The sequence below is a fragment of the Pelobates fuscus genome, chromosome 11 (assembly GCF_036172605.1).
Source record: "Pelobates fuscus isolate aPelFus1 chromosome 11, aPelFus1.pri, whole genome shotgun sequence".
NCBI classification, from domain to species: Eukaryota; Metazoa; Chordata; class Amphibia; order Anura; family Pelobatidae; genus Pelobates; species Pelobates fuscus.
The window spans coordinates 87,597,441-87,619,161 of record NC_086327.1 but is presented as its reverse complement, the minus strand read 5'-3'; the positions used below and the strand labels follow the sequence as shown (position 1 = coordinate 87,619,161).

The 21,721-nt window shown below is 34.9% G+C and overlaps 1 protein-coding gene across 3 annotated transcripts in view; it reads right to left on the bottom strand.

Moving 5' to 3' along the window:
• The window catches only part of PRDM16 (PR/SET domain 16), a 532,436-nt gene that overhangs the window by 89,019 nt on the left and 421,696 nt on the right, over window positions 1-21,721 (bottom strand). The window lies entirely within an intron of this gene.

Sequence of the window (21,721 nt, the reverse complement as noted above, 5' to 3'; positions counted from 1 at the left end):
TTGTTTTACTGCAATGCTGTGTACGCCATTCTGGGGCAGTATATAATGAAATATTTTTTGGGGGAACATTATTTGGCAACTCCACCAACAATCATTGAATCTCTATGTGTTAAAGGTAACTCTGTTCTTTGTACCCATTGGCATAATAAGACTCGTGGTAAAACCCATTTTGGTGGTCAGATTGGCAGACATAAAATTCCAAATGTTCCATTTTATTAGGTCATTTTATAGTCCTAACATAAATATACTTCAACAGATGTTTTTGTTACTTTCAGAATATGTAAAAGTGATGTATTTCTTTTAGTAAACTATTTGACTTATATTCATGATTTTTTTTTTAAGCCACTTAGGCAAACCACCATTGGGTAATTTTTAAACTAACCAATTACCTTAGATTAATAATAATATTTACATTATACATCAATGGCATTACTGTTTCATTTAGAGAACTAAAATAGCTAAGAGTCTCCAGTAGCTAACTTTACATCCCTCTCCATCTTAGATAGCCTCTGGGACTGCAGCTGCTTTGAGTTACACACTCAGTGTTCTTAGCCAGCTAGAATACAGGCTGTGGATCATGGGAACTGTATTCTATAGTGGATGTGTTTTGCTGTTTGGCACAGACTTGGATTTATGTTACTGTTAAAGCCTGAGACAGAGAGACAGAGAGAGAGATAGAGAGATAGAGAGATAGAGAGATAGACAGACAGACAGACAGATAGACAGACAGACAGATAACCCACTAAGAGTTACTCACTAGTGAGTTTAGTGTGAACAATAAACAGCGCTTCAAAATCAATGTAGTGAAATAGCTGCTCTTACACACCCGTGAGAGAAAACCTTTTTTTCCCTCACCATAAATATACAGCATAAAATGATGAAAAGGATAGATCTTATAATCAGTGGGTGGAGCGCTAAATAATAAACAAGCAAATAATCACTTACCCCTTACTGTGAGATTACTTGATGTGGGGTAATGTGAAAAGAGAGAATAAAAAAACAGAACAGATCTAGTGCAGATGGTACCTTTATGGTGCTGAATGCAAAGTAAATATAAGTAGACACACTCACAATTGTCAGAGCCTGAGAATAAGGCTCTATAATAGCGCAGGTGTGCATTTATAGGCGGCACCCTACCTTTTTGGATAATTGAAGATTTCAAGGCAAACAAAACAGGAGATTATGGTGCAGTATGTCTGTATATATCAATTGGGGGTGACACTCCCCAATCTGGAATGCTTCTTCAGTTGGCTGTGATGTGAATTACTACAGACTGATAAATTCCCTTTTGTTTGTTTTTATACATTTATACAATTTTTGTTTTTAAATATTGATTCCAAATACATAGTGGATTTTACCAACATTTGACATTCAGTCCTGTTCCAGGTTCCAGATTGGGGAGTGTCACCCCACAGATTGACACTAGGCATTTACACCTGAGAGCCGAGGCACATATGGGCTCTTATTGAGGTCAGACTCCCCTTTATACGGTGATTTTAAGTTTTTAGTTTATACAGACATACTGCACCATAATCTCCTGTTTTGTTTGCCTTGAGATCTTCAACTATCCAGGATGATCGGGTGCTGTATATAAAAGCACACCTGCGCTATAATAGAGCCTTATTCTCAGGCTCTGAAAATTGTGAGTGTGTCTACTTATATTTACTTTGCATTCAGCACTTTAAAAGTACAATCTACACTAGATCTGTTCTGTTTTTTCTTTTTCTTTTCAGATAGATAGATAGATAGCAATGCTATTCATTATGGGGGTCATTAAGTCAAGTCCCCAGAAACAGTGAGAATGTAGCTCCAATGATGAATTCAGAGAAAACAACCAAAGTGGAAATTGAAAATATTTCTTCGTTTTATTTCACATGTTCATATAGCACTGCGTTTGGGCTTGAGTCACTGTAAAAGTGCATGGGAAAGAACATGTAATCGTGGCCTTTGACAAGAAGAGCTACAACCAAGAGATACAGTTAACAATTGTACAACTGTTACTCATAATAAATCTAGTGTTGGTAACAATTTAGAAAGTGCTCCATCACTAGTATAGCTGAAAGCATAATGATAGAGTAGAACAGTAAAGTCTACAGTAAAAGGCCGGTTATAGATGTTACTTTGTAGTTGGAAAACTGTCCTTTTGTTAGGTTTTAGCTTCAGCTTCTTTTCTTCCCTAAGGAACGTCGGGTCTATAGACCTTTCGGCTTTGCCCACCCATTAGTTCTGTTACATCATTTTGAAAAACAATATGATTGTTTTTTTTTTTTAGCAAGTTTGACTTTCCAGAAAAAAAAAGAAAAAGTTACAACCTCCTCCTGGATTGCCCAGCCCAGTTGACACTATAAGTGCAAACCCCACCACTAATGATTGGTATGCCATTGAGATGTGCCCCTACCGGCATTGAAAATTCAAATCCTACCTGTTCACATTCTCTTAAATAATTTGTAGGCAAAGGAGAAATCCAACCATATTTTTTTTTTATCTGTGTACAAAATAAAGCTAATTTACCAAATCCATGACGTTCAAATCCCTTGGCTCAATATCTGAAATCTTACGCTACTGGCCAGGTAAAAAAGTTACTTCCCACAGCAAGTCTGCAGGACTCGCAGCACATTAATTACCGGAACTTGTTATGGAAAAAATTTAACTTCCCAATGGCTAGTGGAGATTGGAAATTTTAAGTCCCGCTTAATACATGCTAAAACTGAAAAAAAAAACAATAACCCATAGACTAGTGTGCAAAATAAGCTTTCAAATGTAATGAGGAAAATCAAATATGATTGACTGTACTCACCAAGAAGTGAGTTTGCGGTTACTGGCTGTTAGTGAATAAACTTGGAATTTATTTTCCAAGTCAGCCAATAAATAAAATGTTATTAAATAAATTTCTAACCATTTAGTACAAAAAAAAAAATACTTTTTGGGGGGGTACACCCTATAGTCATAAAAGCAAAGAATATTTTTATGTTTGTTTTGGGTTAGGTTATATTTTATTAATAAATATTATCTATGCAACAACAATATGGAAATATTCTGATCTTAATATATATATGGAGAATGATTGAGAAAATAAGTATCAGGACAAAATAAGTATGAGGACAACAGGGATGGAAAAAGAATAAATATATATATATATATATATATATATATATATATATATATATATATATATATTTATTCTTTTTCCATCCCTGTTGTCCTTATACTTATTTTCTCAATCATTCTCCATGTTTTATTTCGTAGTACTTTTAGAAAAAAAGTGGATCGTGTTGAGAGTAGATGAGAGAAACACCTTCATTTTGACAGCTACACTTTGGCTTCATCAAAAGACGCCAACACAGCAAAATATAAATCACTACCAAAAATAACTGCCTAAACTTCCTTTGCTAAAATTAATATTGTTACTGTTTAAAATAAATTATCCACTCTGGAATTCATGAGTGAAGACATTAGGAGAAAGCGTAACTAATTTGTAAGTTTTTTTAAAACGTTAGGTGTTAAGTTTTAGGGGGTCTCTCATTTATGTCTGACCCAACAGGGTCTTGCCTAATTATAAAGAAAGCATGCTATAATTATCATAATTTTGCCTGTTTGTGTAAGACCCACACAAATAACCCTGTTGTTTTCAAGATTTCGTATTGTTTGTTTTATGCAGGAGATGCAATAATTTCCTGTATTTCACACCTCTGGTGTTACCTAAAGGTGTAGATATTTGCCACTGTCAGTTGCTTATTTACTTAGAACCTTTTGTTTGAAAGAGGGTGACTGTGCAAATTAAAATTGTGAAAACACTTTCATATTTTTTTCTTTTATTTTTAATTTAACTGTGCAGTCTCCCTCCTTTGTCATAAGTCAATGCAAAGACAAGTCTGCTAGTTTTAGAATATAAGGACAGTCATTCTATGAATTGTGCATTAATAATGTTTTCTGTACTTATTAATTTGGTAATGCTTTAAAGAGTATATCAATGGCCATAAACAAGTTGACTTTTGATATTCCGAAACAAATTCATAGCAATATAATACAGCTTTAGCCTTGTGTATGAGTTTTTAGTACCCTAATTTTTTGTAACTTCAGTCTAATGAAGTGTTAAGTACTAAGGTGAGTTCCCTTTGTGTTCTACGTTACAGATGTTAAGCCTAGGGCATAAAAGATGTAATATTTTGAGAGATTTAAAGGTGGAATCAGTTAAACAAGATATACATAACTCTGGTAATTTAATATCAATTTCCCATAAAACTCAATGGGAATTACTATTTCTCTAACATGAATAAATGGGTGCTGTCGTGGTTATGGTACATACAATGGAGTTTGAGAAAAATAAATCCCACTAATTAAAGGGACACTATAGTCACCAAAACAACTTGAGCTTAATGAATCAGTTTTGGTGAATAGAACATGCCCCTGCAGTATCACTACTCAATTATCTGCCATTTAGGAGTTAAATCACTTTGTTTATGAACCCTAGTCACACCTCCCTGCATGTGACTTGCACAGCCTTCCTAAACACTTCCTGTAAAGAGTCATCTAAAGTTTATCATTTCTTTATTGCAAGTTCTGTTTAATTTAGATTTTCTTATCCCCTGCTATGTTAATAGCTTGGTAGACCCTGCAAGAGCCTCCTGTGTGTGATTAAAGTTCAATTTACAGAGAAAGAGATGCAATTGTTTAAGGTAAATTACATCTGATTGAAAGTGAAATCAGTTTTTTTTTCATGCAGGCTGTGTCAATCAGAGCCAGGGGAGGTGTGGCAAGGACTGCATAAACAGAAACAAAGTGATTTAACTCCTAAATGGCAGTGAATTGAGCAGTGAAACCAGAGAGGCATGATCCATACACAAAAACTGCTTCATTAAGCTAAAGTTGTTTAGAGGACTATAGTGTTCCTTTAAAGTGGTTTGGTAGAAGTCTTCCAAAAACATCTTTCAGATCCTATTGTTTATAAAATAACAACTAATGCAGAAGTTATGTTATGGATGTTATGGGGTGCGGGATGACTAATTTTAAGAAGTGATGTGTTTGTGTTGATGCTGTCCAGGCCTGGTGGGTTTTGGTTGGGTTACATACTAGTCAAAGAGATTGTAGCAAGTCTGTAATTGTTTATAGTTGTTTTTCAAAGAGGTTACTGAGCAGCTGAATTTGCTGTGCTAATGTTCAGATATTGCATCCAGTTAGATTATGACTGTGAATAATAACCAGATATATTATTTAAGACGAATCATTTGATCTGTGATTCAGATGTACAAAAGTGCAGAAATGTTCAAAATGTAACTTTGTAAATTATTTAGTTATTTCTCTGAAATCAATGTCTACAAACTGAAATGAGTTTAGTTTATATAACAGAGAAATGCGCCCTCCCCCCAAACAAACAAACAAACAAACAAGCAAACAAACAAACAAATAAAACTATTAACACAAACCCCTTAAGGACTCATGATGGAAAACTAATTGTATAACAAATAAGCTCTTAAACATCTTATATAAAAATAAAATGCCTCACTAGTATAAAGGTAACATGATCCTAAATAACTGCTAATACTAAATAAGTGGTCCATCTCATACTGGCATAGTGGTCTTTGTAACACGATTATGCTCATCACAATAATAACATTGGTCTTTAAAGTGACACTGAAAATGCCAATTCCACTACACCTGCACTGTGACACATGTAAACATTGCTTTTTGTGAGAAAAGGCAATGTTTACATATGTCAGTCAGTGTGCCTTTAGTGGCTGTCAATCAGACAGTTATTAGAGGCACTTCCTAGTAAAGAGGGTACATGTTTTTGAGTATTTACATTTGTTGTCATAACAACAAAAAGTTAATTCTACCCATAAACTCTTATTAGCTCAGTGTGACGATTGCCATGCATGTGCAGTAAGATTCGTAATGCTTCTCTATCCATTTAACTGGCCAAGATCATCTATCCAGATGACTTCACACGAAACAGGAGCTGTGGCCACGATGCCTCTGGATTAAAGATGAGTATAACTTTATTATGTAAATTTGTACAGGAGATCCTGAATCTGAAAGACACCAGAAACACTCTAACCCTAACCATAACATTAGAGTGTTCCTGTAGGTGATTAAGCAGAGCTGAATGTTTATCATTTCTGTTAAACAAAATTGTGATGGATACACTGTACACAATTTCACTTTCTTTTGTCTTTCTATAATGAATGTTGTTGGTAGAAAATGTGCAAGGAAAAGACAGACAAAGTGGTGGCAGGGTGGAATAGGCAAAAACCAAAGAGAGGTTAGGAGAAGACAACAGCAACAATGGCCAAATCACATGTTAAAGCAAGATGAAAGCAGAAGAATACAATATGCAACCTGCGATCAGGACCCACATTAAATGTGGACATCTTTTAAAAACATGGCTACATCAAGAATTAACAGAAAACATTGCAGACCGAATACTGCAAAAAGGGGGAACCATACAAGTGCATCATCCCAAGGGATGTGTTGAATTAAATAGCCTTAAAATGTAATTTTAAAACTCGCGGGCCATTGATGTCTCAGCATGTTTGACACACCTCAAAATCTTGTTATATTTACAAGACGCGCAACGCATATTCCTTTGGCTTATGGACCAGCATCTACAGTGAGGGGGAAAAGTATTTGATCCCCTGCTAATTTTGAATGTTTGCCCACTGACAAAGAAATGATGAGTCTATAATTTTAATGGTAGGTGTATTTTAACAGTGAGAGACAGAATAACAAAAATAAAAAATCCAGAAAAACGCATGTCAAAAAAGTTATAAATTGATTTGCATGTCAATGAGTGAAATAAGTATTTGATCCCCTTTCAATCAGCAAGATTTCTGGCTCCCAGGCGTCTTTTATACAGGTAACGAGCTGAGATTAGCAGCACTCTCTTACAGGTAGTGCTCCTAATCTCATCTCGATACCTGTATAAAAGATACCTATTCACAGAAGCAATCAATCAATCAATCGGATTAAAAACTCTCCACCATGGCCAAGACCAAAAAGCTGTCCAAGGATATCAGGGACAGGATTGTAGACCCACACAAGTCTGGAATGGGCTACAAGACCATCAGGAAGTAGCTTGGTGAGAAGGTGACAACAGTTGGTGCGATTATTCACAAATGGAACAAACACAAAATAACTATCAGTCTCCCTCGGTCTGGTGCTCCATGCAAGATACCACCTCGTGGAGTTTCAATGATTATGAGAACGGTGAGGAATAAGCCCAGAACTACACAGGAGGATCTTGTTAATGATCTCAAGGCAGGTGGGACCAAGAAAACAATTGGTAACATACTATGCCGTAAAGGACTGAAATCCTGCAGCTCCCGTAAGGTCCCCCTGCCCAAGAAAGCACATGTATAGGCCCGTCTGAAGTTTGCCAATGAACATCTGAATGATTCAGAGGAAAATTGTGTGAAAGTGTTGTGGTCAGATGCAAAATCGAGCTCTTTGGCATCAACTCGCTGTGTTTGGAGGAGGAGGAATGCTGCCTATGACCCCAAGAACACCATCACCACCGTCAAACATGGAAGTGGAAACATTATGCTTTGGGGGTGTTTTTCTGCAAAGGGGACAGGACAACTGCACACATCAAAGGGACAATGGATGAGGCCATGTACCATCAAATCTTGGGTAAAAATCTCCTTCCCTCAGCCAGGACATTGAAAATGGGTCGTGGATGGGTACTCCAGCATGTCAATGATCTAAAACACACAGCCAAGGCAACAAAGGAATGGTTCAAGAAGAAGCACATTAAGGTCCTGGAGTGGCCTAGCTAGTCTCCAGACCTTAATCCCATAAAAAAATCTGTGGAGGGAGCTGAAGGTTCGAATTGCCAAACATCATCCTCGAAACCTTAATGATTGGAGAGGATCTGCAAAGAGGAGTGGGACAAAATCCCTCCTGAGATGTGTGCAAACCTGGTGGCCAACTACAAGAAATGTCTGACCTCTGTGATTGCCAACAAGAGTTTTGCCACCAAGTACTAAGTCGAATGGGTCAAATACTTATTTCACTCATTGACATGCAAATCAATTTATAACTTTTTTGACAAGCGTTTTTCTGGATTATTTTTTTTGTTATTCTGTCTCTCACTGTTAAACTATACCTTCCATTAAAATTACAGACTGATAATTTCTTTGTCAGTGGGCAAACATTCAAAATCAGTAGGGGACCAAATACTTTTCCCCCTAACTGTAGCTTGTGTCACACAATGTATATGGAATCATGCACGCACTATGCAAGTAATGCAAGATAAAAACTGGATCCAGCAAGTTTAGAGATTGTTTTTCCAACTATGCTATTTTCACGTGAGTTTTGTACGTTATTTCTCAATGCACAACTCACTGTTTTCTGAATAGGCCTCATGGTGTCTTTGACACAGCGTTGAATTATTGTACACTTTCTGTATGATATAAAAACAGAGCTGTAAACAATGAAGTGTGATGATTATCCTATCTTCATTTCTACCTCCTTGTGTTCAATCCCATTTCTTCCTTCAGAAATCTCCCTCCCTAGCCAGAAGCAACACTCAAACACGAAATTATTTGGAAAGAGACCAAGAAGAAAAATCAGCAGGTTCTGCTCATATGAGAGAACCCTCTACAGTAAAATCCTTTTGAGATGAGGCTAATTTGCTGTTTATATGTTTGTCCCCATTGCTTCCAAGGTGTACAGACTCTTTTAAAGTACTCCTGCGAGGGGTGTACAATTATAGTTAATTCTTTTCAGATGGAATAGGTCCCCCCTAGTTTACGCAATTAAAAACCTTTCTTTTCTTTAGAAACTGTCAGATTGCAGCAGCTGAAAAAAAATTCTTGTCAAAACAAAAGCGACTTTAGAATAAAAATCATTCAATTTGCAGTGTTCTGTAGAAGAGATTTGGGATTTTTTTTATGCTTAGCTGAAATTTGTGCCCATATCTAACTTTTTTTAGTATTACATTAGTTAAATACATACAACTTTTTACTGCTTTATATTGATTAAACAAATATGGATAACAATTTCTATGTTTGCTGCAATTCCCTAGGATTTGCAGCTTCTACAATGGATTCCCCTCTGACTAGGAATAGCCCTCTCTGTCACAGGTGCACCATTCCAGGGCCCTATTTAACCTTGCACTGCAGGGAGCCCCAGGAGGAGATTTGTTTTCCAAGTAAGTGGGCCAATCTCATGAGAGCAGACATTAGGTTGCTAGGATAGGACCTGCCAAGAATGGGCACATTGGCACTGTGGCAGGTTTATGCAATGTATGATCATATACTTTAACTAAACCCCCATTATTGTTGCCTAGGTTAGGTGTTTTTTGTTTTTTTTTAATTATTATATTCTATGAATATTCACTTGAATTGTGAACCAAATGGTGGGAAAACACTCTTCTCAGTGTACTGCAAAATATATACATAGTATATAATATCATATTAGGTATATACTTTGCAGTCCATTTTTGAGCCATTTTGTTTTTTTTCTGACTTAGTTCCTGAATAAGTTGCTTGGTATCAAAAATCTGCTTAGCTGAGCCGACATTTTAAAATTTTTTAAAATGCCCCAAACATACCTTTTCCAAGTCAGTTTTGTGAATGGGGAATCACTGATTGGCCTAGCTCACCAGCTGACCAATCTCTGCCAATTAGTGGTGCCCCTGCCCGGTGGCTATCCTCACTTCCTGAAACTTATATTTCAGAAGCTGGATCCTTCCTGGAGGGGAGCTGAGATCAGAAGCGATTTAAGCCCTTGAGGTAAGAGTGAGCCTGAGGACCTTCTGGCACCATAGCAACTTCATTTAGGTGACATTGTTATGTTGCCTAACCTGTCCCTTTAAGTTTTAAATCATTAAGAAGGCATAGGTAGTAAAGTGAATTTGGTGCCCAGAGTAGTCCTTTAAGGCTGTAGAGTTAGTAGAAAACTTGAGGTAAAAGAAAACCAGAAATCCACTAAATATTACATTTTTCTTTTATGTTTCCTAAGTAAATATTATTCTTGTAAATTTGGCAAAATCAAGTTTTGAGTCGTACTAAATATTATTAGGGAATTGAAATAGCATATGCTTCATAAAATAAAAAAAAAGTTAAAAAAAATCCTAACCTAACCACTAAGAATTAGGTCACTCATCTCTTGCAATGAGCACCTCTATAAAAACAGCAACACAATCTCTCTTCCCCTTTAATATTTGAATAAAATAACTTTAACAAGCGCTCAGCATGTGGACATTAACTTTCACAACACAGAACATTGAGATGCTATGGAGAAGAGAGAAGCTTGTTGATTTTCATCAAAAAATAATTGGTCACTAATGAAAATATAAAACACACTCATTAAATACATTGCACATTTAGTTTTAGAAAGGGACTATTGGTATGCTTTAATGTCTGCAATCCTATAAGTATACCGGCAAAACACATAAAGATATATTGCAAGCCATGTGTGCAGGGCATGGGGCCATATATGTGTGTGTGTGATTATATAGTTCGTTAAAGCAATTTACCCATAGTTCTGCACAAGAGGTGTTTTTGACTTTATCCAGATCTATGTGGCTAACACCTATAAAAAACAATAGCTACTACAACACCCACATTGACTTTTGATGCACTGTATGAATTTAATAGTGGGGTTACCTAATCTCAACAAAAGAGATCTGTGGTTAAGTCACACTTGAGTTACTGTGCAATAAATATGTTGGCTGATGAAAAATTGGTATACTAAAGGTAACAGTTGTTGCCACAGCTATATTACGTAGGTTGAATGCAAAATCTATAATGTTTGATGCTTGCTAGTTCCCACCAGAAGCACCTTGTGTGTTTTTGCAAATGGCTATTCTGACAGGGGAAAAAAAAGGCATATTAACAAGTGATTTAAAATGCATGCTGAGTTCTATCATGCATTAAATTCTATAATACTCCCGTGACAAAACAAATGTTAATTGGCAATATTAAGCACGTTTATTAGCCATATTTATCAAAATCTGTTCAGTGAAAAATAAGTAGCATGTGTGATACAATGTGATCTACATTTCCTGAGAGACCATAATGTAAATATGTACATATTTAATATTATTTACAGTATGTGTATATGTTTATCAGCAAAATGTGTTTGTTTTATATTAATTATGACACTACACATTGCTGCTATTTATTGTTTAAGGGCTTATTTACCTAGCAAAATGAATATAATATTTTATGTCCTTAAAATTCTGACATCAAATTTGGCAGTCAACATCAGCTTGGAGGGACACTCAGACAGGACATGACTCTCCCTAAAAAATGTATTTGCATTAAACATTAATGCATTTATGCAATGAAGCTAAATAACAATATAATCTAAATGACTAAATAGAAATGATAACTTCTGACTTTGTTTTGTTTCCTGCAAACCTCTCATTATTTTTAATGGAGTACAGTACATAACCCTAAACCTGTGCTTCAATATTTGCAAAATGTTTTATTCATGAAAAGGCATGAACAAAACTACTCCACTTTGCATACACCGTACAATAATATACACTGACAAGCCACAACATTAAAACTCCCTGCCTAATATCATGTAGGTGTCCCTCATGCTACCAAAACAGCTCAGATGCATTGTGGCATGGACTCCATAAAACCTCTGAACATGTCATGTGGTATCTGGCACTAAGATATTAGCATCAGATTCTTTAAGTCATGTGAGGTGGGGCCTCCATTGATCATATTGGTTGTTCCAGGACATCCCACAGATGCTCAATCGTATTGAGATCTGGGGAATTTGGAGACCAAGTCAACACCTTGAGCTCATTGATTCATCAGACTAGGCAACCTTCTTCCACTGCTCCATGGTCCAGTTCTGAGGCACTTTCAGAGGTGGACTGGGGTCATCATGGACTCACTATGGCCGGTTTGCCACTATACAGTCCCATATGCAGAAAACTGCAATGCACTGTGTTCTGACACCTTTCCATCATGGCACTGTGTTTTTCAGCAATCTGAACCACAGTAGCTCTTTTGGAAAGCATGTTCTTAGTAATTATGTTCCATGTTTTAGAACTTTACATCACAATTTTCCTTCTTTGCGTATACAATACTTCAATGCATCTATATAACGTAACATAGTTCCATAGCAAATGTACTAACGTTCCAGTCTACTAGATGTGTCACTGTAGGTTCTTGTTTTGAAAGGTAAAACCCATCATCAGAAACTGTATATAATTCAAGTATGACTGTATTTAATGAGGACTGGTGCAATGGTGCATGCTTAGTATTAAAAAGCACTCAACAAATACTTGAGGTCTTCAGGAAAAGCCACTAATTTTGAAAGGTCCACATGAGAAATTATCTTCCCTGAATGATTTTCTGTTGAATAGGACTCTTTATCTCCTTCCTAATATGTTTATTTTCCAAAGACTGAGGAATGTTCTAAGTAATGTGCATTACAGTTTATGGGGGTTGGTACAAAATCCTGTTTATTTCGCATCTCCTAAAAGAAGGAATATACTATTATTTAACCTTTTCATATATGTACCTATGTAAATTTCTGTTTATTTACTCCTTGCAAACAGTTTGTGCTGAGTGTAATTAATGCACGAGGATCGAATATGTTTCTTTGCAAATTTTGACTAGGTCTTCTACTTTTACATGGGATACAATCGTTGTCAGCACCCATTACCTTTTAACTATTTTAGCTGAGAAATAATACATATTTTTTACTTGGTGGGAATAATATTTTTTCAGCAAGTTAATAGAGTTCGTAATTCTAAAATATTGGTAGTTTATTAAGGATTTTGCTTCGATAGGGACAGGCCACCATCATAAATTTAGGACAGGTACTGCCTTGGTACTTGCCAAGCACATGCACCACACCTGGAATCCATATTACCTCTTTTCCTCTTTCAATTTAGGCCATAATGACTTCTTTCTTAAATCTTTACCCATTCCTAATACATCCTTTTCTCACCCAATTCATCATGTCACTTTACTTACTCCCCATGCCTAATGACTCCTTTCTACTCACTCACAGATTATAATGCTTTCCTTGTTTTATCTTTCCATAGGAATAACAAATATTCTCTTCTTCCTTGTGGAGCTATAACAACTACTTATTGATGACAGCTATAATGCCTCCACTTATATCTCTTTTCCAACTCTTTTTCTCCTCTTGCTGTAAGTAGTAATGTTTTATTACGAAATGCAATTCATCTGAATTTGGGCCAATCGGATGATCATGCAAATTTCCAGTTTTTAAACCATAAAGACTAATCATGAAACAAACGACTCATGAACTGGATGAGCATGTTTGTTCAATTCGTGATTTGAAGATCTGCCCATGATACTAAAAAAAAGTGATTATCGATGGCAAGGAGATAGTAAATACACATTGATTTTATTCATAAATCAAGTGAGAAGTGACCAACAAATAGAAAAAAAGAATATTTAAAAAATATTTATACATTATATATCTAGGTACTAACAAGAATGTGGTGAGATCAAACACAAAAAAAAACTTCTTCCAGTGAGCAAATGACTGTTGGGCATTACCTACATATCTCAGGTTGGATTTTGAAAAGTCCTCCTTGGGCACAGAAACTTGAGAAATCATGTCTCCACAACTATCCCAGGGTTACTCCAAGCACCGTGGCCACTTGATGGCCACAGTGATTTGAAGTAGTCATGGTGCTTGTGTCACATCCTGTTCCTATCTGTGGATCATTTCTGGCCTTGACTTCTGATATCCAGTACTCTTTTTACAATTCTTGTCTAGTTTTTCTTGGTTTTTCTGGTTTTCCCTTCTATGACTGGTTTTCTTTATGCTGGGTTTTCTGGGTTCATTCCTATATTCCGTTCCTGGAATTCCCAGTCTCCTGGATTCCTTTAAATGTTTGTTTCTTTGTTGCCACACCCGTTCCTTTGCCATTTATCCTTTTTGTTTCAGAGTGTTTCCTGCTTGCAGTGGTCTCATTCTTCTGCCCCTTTCTTTGCAGTTAAGTACTTTGTGTGTTTTATTGTTGTCCTTTTAGTCATGCATATATAGGCAGTTAAGACCCACTGTAATTAGAGTACTTTGGCGCAGTGGTGGGCAACATACATCTTGGCCATTTATGTATGTCTAAATCTCCAAAGTGTATTACATATATAGTACTTAGTTATTTCTCCTCTTGTTTTGCCTTGTATCTCTTGTCTTGTTTTATTTTGTCTTGTATTCCCAGTTAAGGTACAGTCCTGTCCTGCCCTGTCCACGTCCTGTTCTTGTTTCCCCCATGTCTTGTGTGCATGTTCTGGGTTTTGCTTTCTGTCCTGCTCTGGTTCTAGGTTCTTCTAGTCTTGTCTTATCTTGTTTGGTGCCTATTGTAGTCTTACCTTGTTTCTAGTACTGGATACATATCTGTATATATCAAGCTCCTGGGATCCGCAGAATCTGCATCTGGTCCCTGGTATGTGGCCGCACAAACCCTGGTGCTCAACACCAGGGGATGTGGTTACCCTGCACCAGGTCCTGATTGTTCATGTCCATGCTGTAGCTCCTACTATCATCAGGCATACAGAGGTCCCGGTGTCCGGACCACCATCCGTGACAGCTTGGAGTTTTGTTTTGTTTTTTAACCGGCTAATTATAGCAAAAATTTGAATTATTGAAGATAATAAAAAAAAATGTAATGGCCAATTCAAATTTGCAAAGAAATATATAGAACACAGCATGTTTAATTATGTTCATATATATAATAAAATAACTTATGTGTGATAATATTTATCATACTCTAAATTAAATATTGTTCTTTCGTATTTAAAACATAAGGACAATTGGTCATTACAATATATAAACAATATCTAATCAATATCTTAACATCTTTAACATATATACCTTAATATATACTTAGTTTAATGACTTTCTTAATATTTGTGTAAATGTTTTTAGCACTTGCACATTCCATGCAGATGGCATGATAACAAAGAATGTACAAAGTATAAATCTATAAAAGATATTTAATATAAATAATTATATTACACCGAGGTGCAAAGTGTTTCCTGAAAAATAATCCTCTCTAAACATGTCTTTTTTTTTTTTTCTGGACCACTCAGCAGTTTTTTTATGTAGAGAAGCTGTCCTGATAGACTCATAAATTTAGCATTCCTTATTGTAATTACCAGACTTCCCGGTGATCTGGCAAATGCTTAATGAGAAATGTGTCAGAAGAAACCAAATGCAACTGTGAAGAGTCCTTTGGAGTATGGATTGTTAGCACTCCCATTTACTTACGTGGGAGTGAAAAGAAAAGACATCTTATTCAATATAAGGAGACCTGTTATTCTTCATAGAGATATACTTAGCCAAAGGCCATTTTACTACTAATCGCTCAAAAATGATATTAAAGAAAGCACTCCCTCTGGTAAAATTGTACACCTGACATGCATACATCTTCTGGTTACATGTTTTAAATGATTACAAAATTGTCTATGGGATGTAAATTGGCAAACGTATTTCATAATGGGAAAGAGCATTAAAAATCTGGGTGCAAAAGTGTCATATCTGATCCCATAAATGTTTTTTTTTTTTTTTTTTGAGAATATCCACATGATGCTTCATAAACGTATTAAACATATGAGTGTAAGTTTAATATTTTGCAAAAAAAAAAAAAGATTGCTGTTCTAAAGTGCTTTCTGATAAAATGAACAGCACGGTTTTTATGCTTCACCATTGCTGATAAAAATACATATGCTGCTCTTATTATAAGTTTTACTATTATTACTTATTGATATATTTATTCCATATACCTCATATAATTTGTGTTTTGAACATAGTTTTATCAATACAGATGTCACTTTATCTGGATTATTAGGTCATTTTTTATTTTCACTAAATAGGGAGTTTAGGTTAATCCACAAACATATATATATATATATATATATATATATATATATATATATATATATATATATATATATATGTATAAAACATTGTCGTGTTAGAAATAAACTCAAAGTTGAACAAATGTAATATTTTTTTTCAGATTTGTAATCTTGGCCCAAACTCTAGAAGCCACCTGTAAGGTAACCACAGCACACCAGTTATTGACTAGCCCTCATAATAGATGATCATTAATTTTCCTGTGACTCGATATATGGTTTATTCTTTTCCAGAAAAGCAACATTTTCCAAATTTGTAATGCTACTTAAAAGAAAATATAAAAATGCTAAGAAAAAAAGATATAAATACTGTTATTGAACCTCGCATTGTATCTGTATCTATTTCAAACACAATGGACTGAAGTCTGTTTAGCAGACAATGAATCTTATAGATTCATGATGTTGGCAATGACAGTATGTAACACAAAAAGAGGGAAAATAGCATGTGGAGTAAATTGTCCAATATCCAGTAAACATAACCTATCACAGAATCAGTAGAATGTTATTTGCTTGCGATATCACAGAACATGCACTGTCTTTTGTGGAGTCTGTCTACAAGTGTGCAAGGATCTGAAACTTAAAACTGTCGATTAAATCAACGACTACTGTACTATTCTTCGCTAGTAAATAGATCCTGGCAGAGGCTCATGAGAGAGAAGACAACTTTAAATAATACAGGTGGCTAAAAAAAAAGATAAACAGAAAATACTACACTTAAGCTAATTACTTAACAGTTTAACAAAGAATAATAAAATTGTATATGAATGTAATTGTACATTCTCTTTGGATGGATTATTCATGTCAACGACAAACAGAAAAACAAACAAACAAAAGAAAGGACAACATGAACAAACACTTAACACTATCTGGTTGGAATTTGTTTTGATAATTTTAATTTTGTGCAACCTATATATCCTTTTTCTGTTGTGTTTATATTTTTTATATAGGGGTTAAAGAGAGTTCCCTGTTTGACATGGCTTGCTGCCTTATTAATTCATCGCTTATCCAAATCTGTATTTATACACTCTTTTACAGTAATGTAAACACTGCCTTTTCTATGAAACGGTAGTGTTAACATTTAAAAGCCTGCAGGGACAGGCTATAGACACCAGAAACACTGCATTAAGCTGTAGTTGGTCTGGTGACTGTACTGTCCCTTTAAACGATTTATGAGAGTTTGTCTTGAAAACAAGCTCAAATAAATAGTAAAGTTGTGAAACACCCACAAATGTAAATTGTGATTTTTGGCTATTGAAGACAATGTAACAAAACTTTTACAAGCAGAGCTTCTTGTCCAACAGTGTTATTTACTCAAGTGAGAATTGCTGGGAATTGAAAGTGAATTGAAAGTGAATTTCAAATTTAAGGAAGAAGTAGCCACATGGGACAGCACTGTGAAATATTTTAAAATATTTTTTTTATAAATTGTAGAAGATGTAAGTAAATGTAAACGTAGGGTGACTATATTTAACTGATTTCATGTTTGTAGACAGTAAATTATATTATATAGATTTAAAAAAAAAATGACTTTCTCACCCTCTGAGTGGTATCTTTTTTTTCTGCAAACATTTAGTCAAAACCAAACCAAGCACAGTTTACACATTTTGCTAAAGATCCTTTGATTATCTCTCTTTCAAAAGTTTAGCTTCCGAATTCGGAAAAAACTGCTCTTATTGTTGAGCTTTTTAGATGAGTTTCACTTCGTTAAAGTGTGGCTTTTCTGGCGAGAGAATTATTACCAATTGTAACCACAAATGTTGCCACAAAAAAGCAAACTAGAGCTATGTGTTATCAGGGCTGCTGTTTTCACATCATTGGTGTCATTTTCAATTTATTTAAAAAATAATTTTGTAATAACAAAAACAAGTGATCTAATAAGTAGCATTAGACCTCTGTTTGCCATCATAAAGAATGCATGACCTTGTATTTCAAAAATGTACAGGATGTCTTTGAGAATGAATGGTAATGAACCTGGAAATGGACAAGGGATTTAGTGCAATTTTTATAATCTGGGATAATATTGGCTGATTCGCCACCACCCAAGGAGACACATGGATTTCAGTTGTTTTTTTTCACAGTGTGAGTCATTTTAAAAGCCTGGTAAGGCACGTTTTTGGCATAGAAAAATTTAATTATTATTTTAAAACAGTAACATGTACTAATGTTAAATATGAAATACACATTACTTTTTTGATCATAACTGCAAATAATGACCTTTTCAAGTAGCTTACAGGAGAGCATATGGGAAGTTTATAACCTTTCAACCCAACCTTTGAAGACAAATGTCATAAGATGCCCTTAGAATAGTAAGTGGCAAATTAATACATTTTAAAAATGTTGTGGTCACTTGGAGAACTAATACTGTGGGAAAAAAACTACAGTCTTTTTGGCTCATAATAATCTTATTGTAATTAAATGTGATTATAAGACCATAGTATATTGTACATTAATTGTACATTGTATATTATATTGTCAGCCATTGTAAAGAATCCTGCAACTTAGAAACACGTGATTATGGAGTCTTCGCTCCTGTATCCTAGTGATTCAGGCTTGTTTGATCTATGTATGGAATCTTCATACTTACTGGCAGAAGTACATTTACCAAAAAAAACAACATTGTAGTACAGCTCCTGATGGGTTGGCCTACAGGAAACTTTTTTTATTGTTATTTTTGATAAAAGATTGCATGTGTCATAGTCTCTGTGAGGAAACCTCGCAACATTCCAAATGGTGAAAGAGGGACATTATTTTAATTTTAATGGTCTGAATGGAGCCCAAAATAGGGACTGCCCCTCCAAAATAGGAGCCACTTGGGAGGTATGTCTGTGATTGTTATTTTGCAGAACATACATAATACCTCTTCCAGTGCATCTCCTGGCTTCCATTTGCTCTCTATGGGCAGTCATCTTCAGTAATCAAAGGGACACTTCAAGCACCAAAGCAACTTAACGACCTAAAGCAGTTTTAGTGTAGAGGTCATGCCCCTACATACTCACTGCTCAATTCTCTGCCATTAAGGAGTTATATCACTTTACATACCTGCCACCGCTATCTCTTTAGATGGAAGCTCTAGCACTGGACTAAGCCCTGAGGCTGAGCACCGATGCTCTCAACGAATGATTTTGAAGAGTTGGTGGCAGGCGCCAGAGGATCCCACATAAGTTGGCAACCATTGTTAAACAGTTTAACTACTTACTCTGGCAGGATACCGGGCACGTCTGACACCATAGCTACTACAGCAGGCTGTATAGTGTTTGTAGTGTTCTTTTAATATAAGAAATTAATAAGAAATTCATCAAAAAAATTATCTAATTATGTTTAAAAAATGTATCTCATGTATGTAAGACTTTTTATTTCATGATAATGATGCCTAATATTTACCAAAACACGTCTTGTTACATAAGTTTTGCTATAGTTTTTTTACTCCAACAGAATAAACGTTAACTTGTTTAAACGCAGCGGCAAAAATGTTCAAATTTCTAAACTACAAATCAAAACTCAAATATTCATGGGGGGGGGGGGGGGGGGACACATCTTTGTATAAAACCAGTATATTTAATTCATCTCATCTCTAAAAACACATAGTGCTTCACAATTACAGTAGTCAATACATTTATTTTTATGTTGTCAAGATGTGAATGAAAGTTAGAGAAAAAAATGTGTTTAATTAGACCTGTGCCAACTATTTATTGGAGGTCAGCAAATTTGATATAAAATTCCAGAAGCTATTGTATGAAGCAATAGCTGCAGAGAGATTTACAGTAAGTGTTGTCATTTTACATTACAGAAATATTGAACAGCCTAACTACAGTGATTGCTAGCAAATGTGAATGATGGAAAAAAAATCTTACATTTCATCAGATCTGATTGTTTCTTTTTCTAGCTGTAATTTAAAGAGTAATGAAAGAGCATTTTTTTTTTTTATATTAAATGAACATGCAAATCTACAATGTCAAGTATTGGTTGTATTTTGCCATGTCTTCAACTGTCCTTTGAAAATGTGCAGCCAGTTGCAAGCAAAATATCATGGGGACTGTTTTTAAAAAAAACAAAAACAAATTATCAGCTTTGTGATCAAGTGACATTTATTTTTTCATTAATAAAAAAAAAAAAATTAAGTCGGAAGAATGAAGGATTTCTGATACATTTCTTTAGATTATCTCTCTAAAGAGTCAAAATATTTTTAAACTAACATACCCAAGGGTTGCCAAAACTGTGTCAATTAATATTAAAGGGACACTAAAGCCCCCAAGACCACTTCATCTCAGGAATTCAGCGCACAAATGAGACAGGTCTCCAATGCTTCTCTAGGAGAAGAATTTAATAGGACCATTGCTGGAGAAGGCCATGCCTCTTCTTTGAGGGAGGGGAGAGGTAAACAGCAGCAAGTGAAGATGGAAAAAGGTAAGTAAAACTTTTATTTTTGGAATTCTAACGTTATAGTGTTCCTTTAAATGGTATAGCTTGCTGCATGTCAGAATGCGTATCTTTAAGCAAGGGAGTCTAATATAAATCTTCGTGAAATGTCTTCAGTGACCAGATGGACGTTAATAAGGAAAACAAGAATGTTCCAGATTGAAAATAGGAAGACCTAATTGTCCTGTTGTCTTTTATCTGCCAGTATAATCTATTTTTTCTGTGTTTTAAGACTGTTTCACTGTCTAGCCATTCTACTGAAATGTCTTGTTTGTGCCAAAGTCCACAATTCACAGTAAAAGCAAGTGAATGCCATATGGGTTCAATCATTGTGAGTAGAATGTAATTTTTAATTAAAGATGAGCATTCTGTGCAATGATATGACTTAACATAGAATTAGCGAATTTAGAATGTAGTGACTAACAGAGTTATTCACGTAACTGGGAATTCTTGGGACTTGGCCAGGGTCTTTCAATCTTTAAACCAAAAAAGAGTTGGACATATTCATCAAGTCAACTATTTTCCACCTTAAGTTTTTTGGCCTAATATTTGCAATTATATTGTCAATTCTCCATGATGCCTAGTTTACTGATTAAACATGTAAGTGTTTTGGGGGAACTGATGTCTGTTATGTGAAAGAAAAAAATCACTTCTACTTTAATTACACATAAGAGCATGATATATATAGCAATGGATACTTTCGTAGGTATGGGGAACATATTTGATTCTCCATTGCCTAAAAGTTTCCTCTTCCTTGTTTCTCTAATCAACATCACATCCTTATACAACTGGACATGTGTTTATGCTAAATCTTCCTTCTTTCCCCTCCCAATCAATTATTTTGAATGGTATATTGTTCTCCCACTAAAGAGTTGGTGATGCAGTCACTATAAGGTCCTAGTTAGGTTCTATTGAATGTCAAAGCTCCAAAACATGAATCGCAAACATGTGCATTGGGATAAGGATTAAACAATATTAACTAAAGAGACAATGACGCAGATGTTACCTGTTGTGCTGCATATATATATAGATAAATACAATTGTTAACAAAAAAATGAAAAATTATCTTATTTTAGTAAATGATTACACAAATAAAACCATTGAAGAAAAACTTGTCCTAAAGTCACCGTGACTTTTATTACTATATTTTTTATACTTTTTAAGTTACACATTAAACAAATTAAGCATGTATTATATAATATGAGTCACTGTTGAGATTTGAAAACATTAAATGAGGCTAACAAATGAATTAAATGTGTGTAGTGCTCTTTTGTTTCTGGTTCAAGAATGTAGTAGCATTCACTACTATATTTTTTTTTTAACAAATTTGAATTATACTATTTTATATTGTTATGGTTAACCTTTGGACATATTAGTACATTATCAAGCATAGTAAATATTGATTAACTTTAAATAAGTGATAAAAGATGTACCTCTTGACA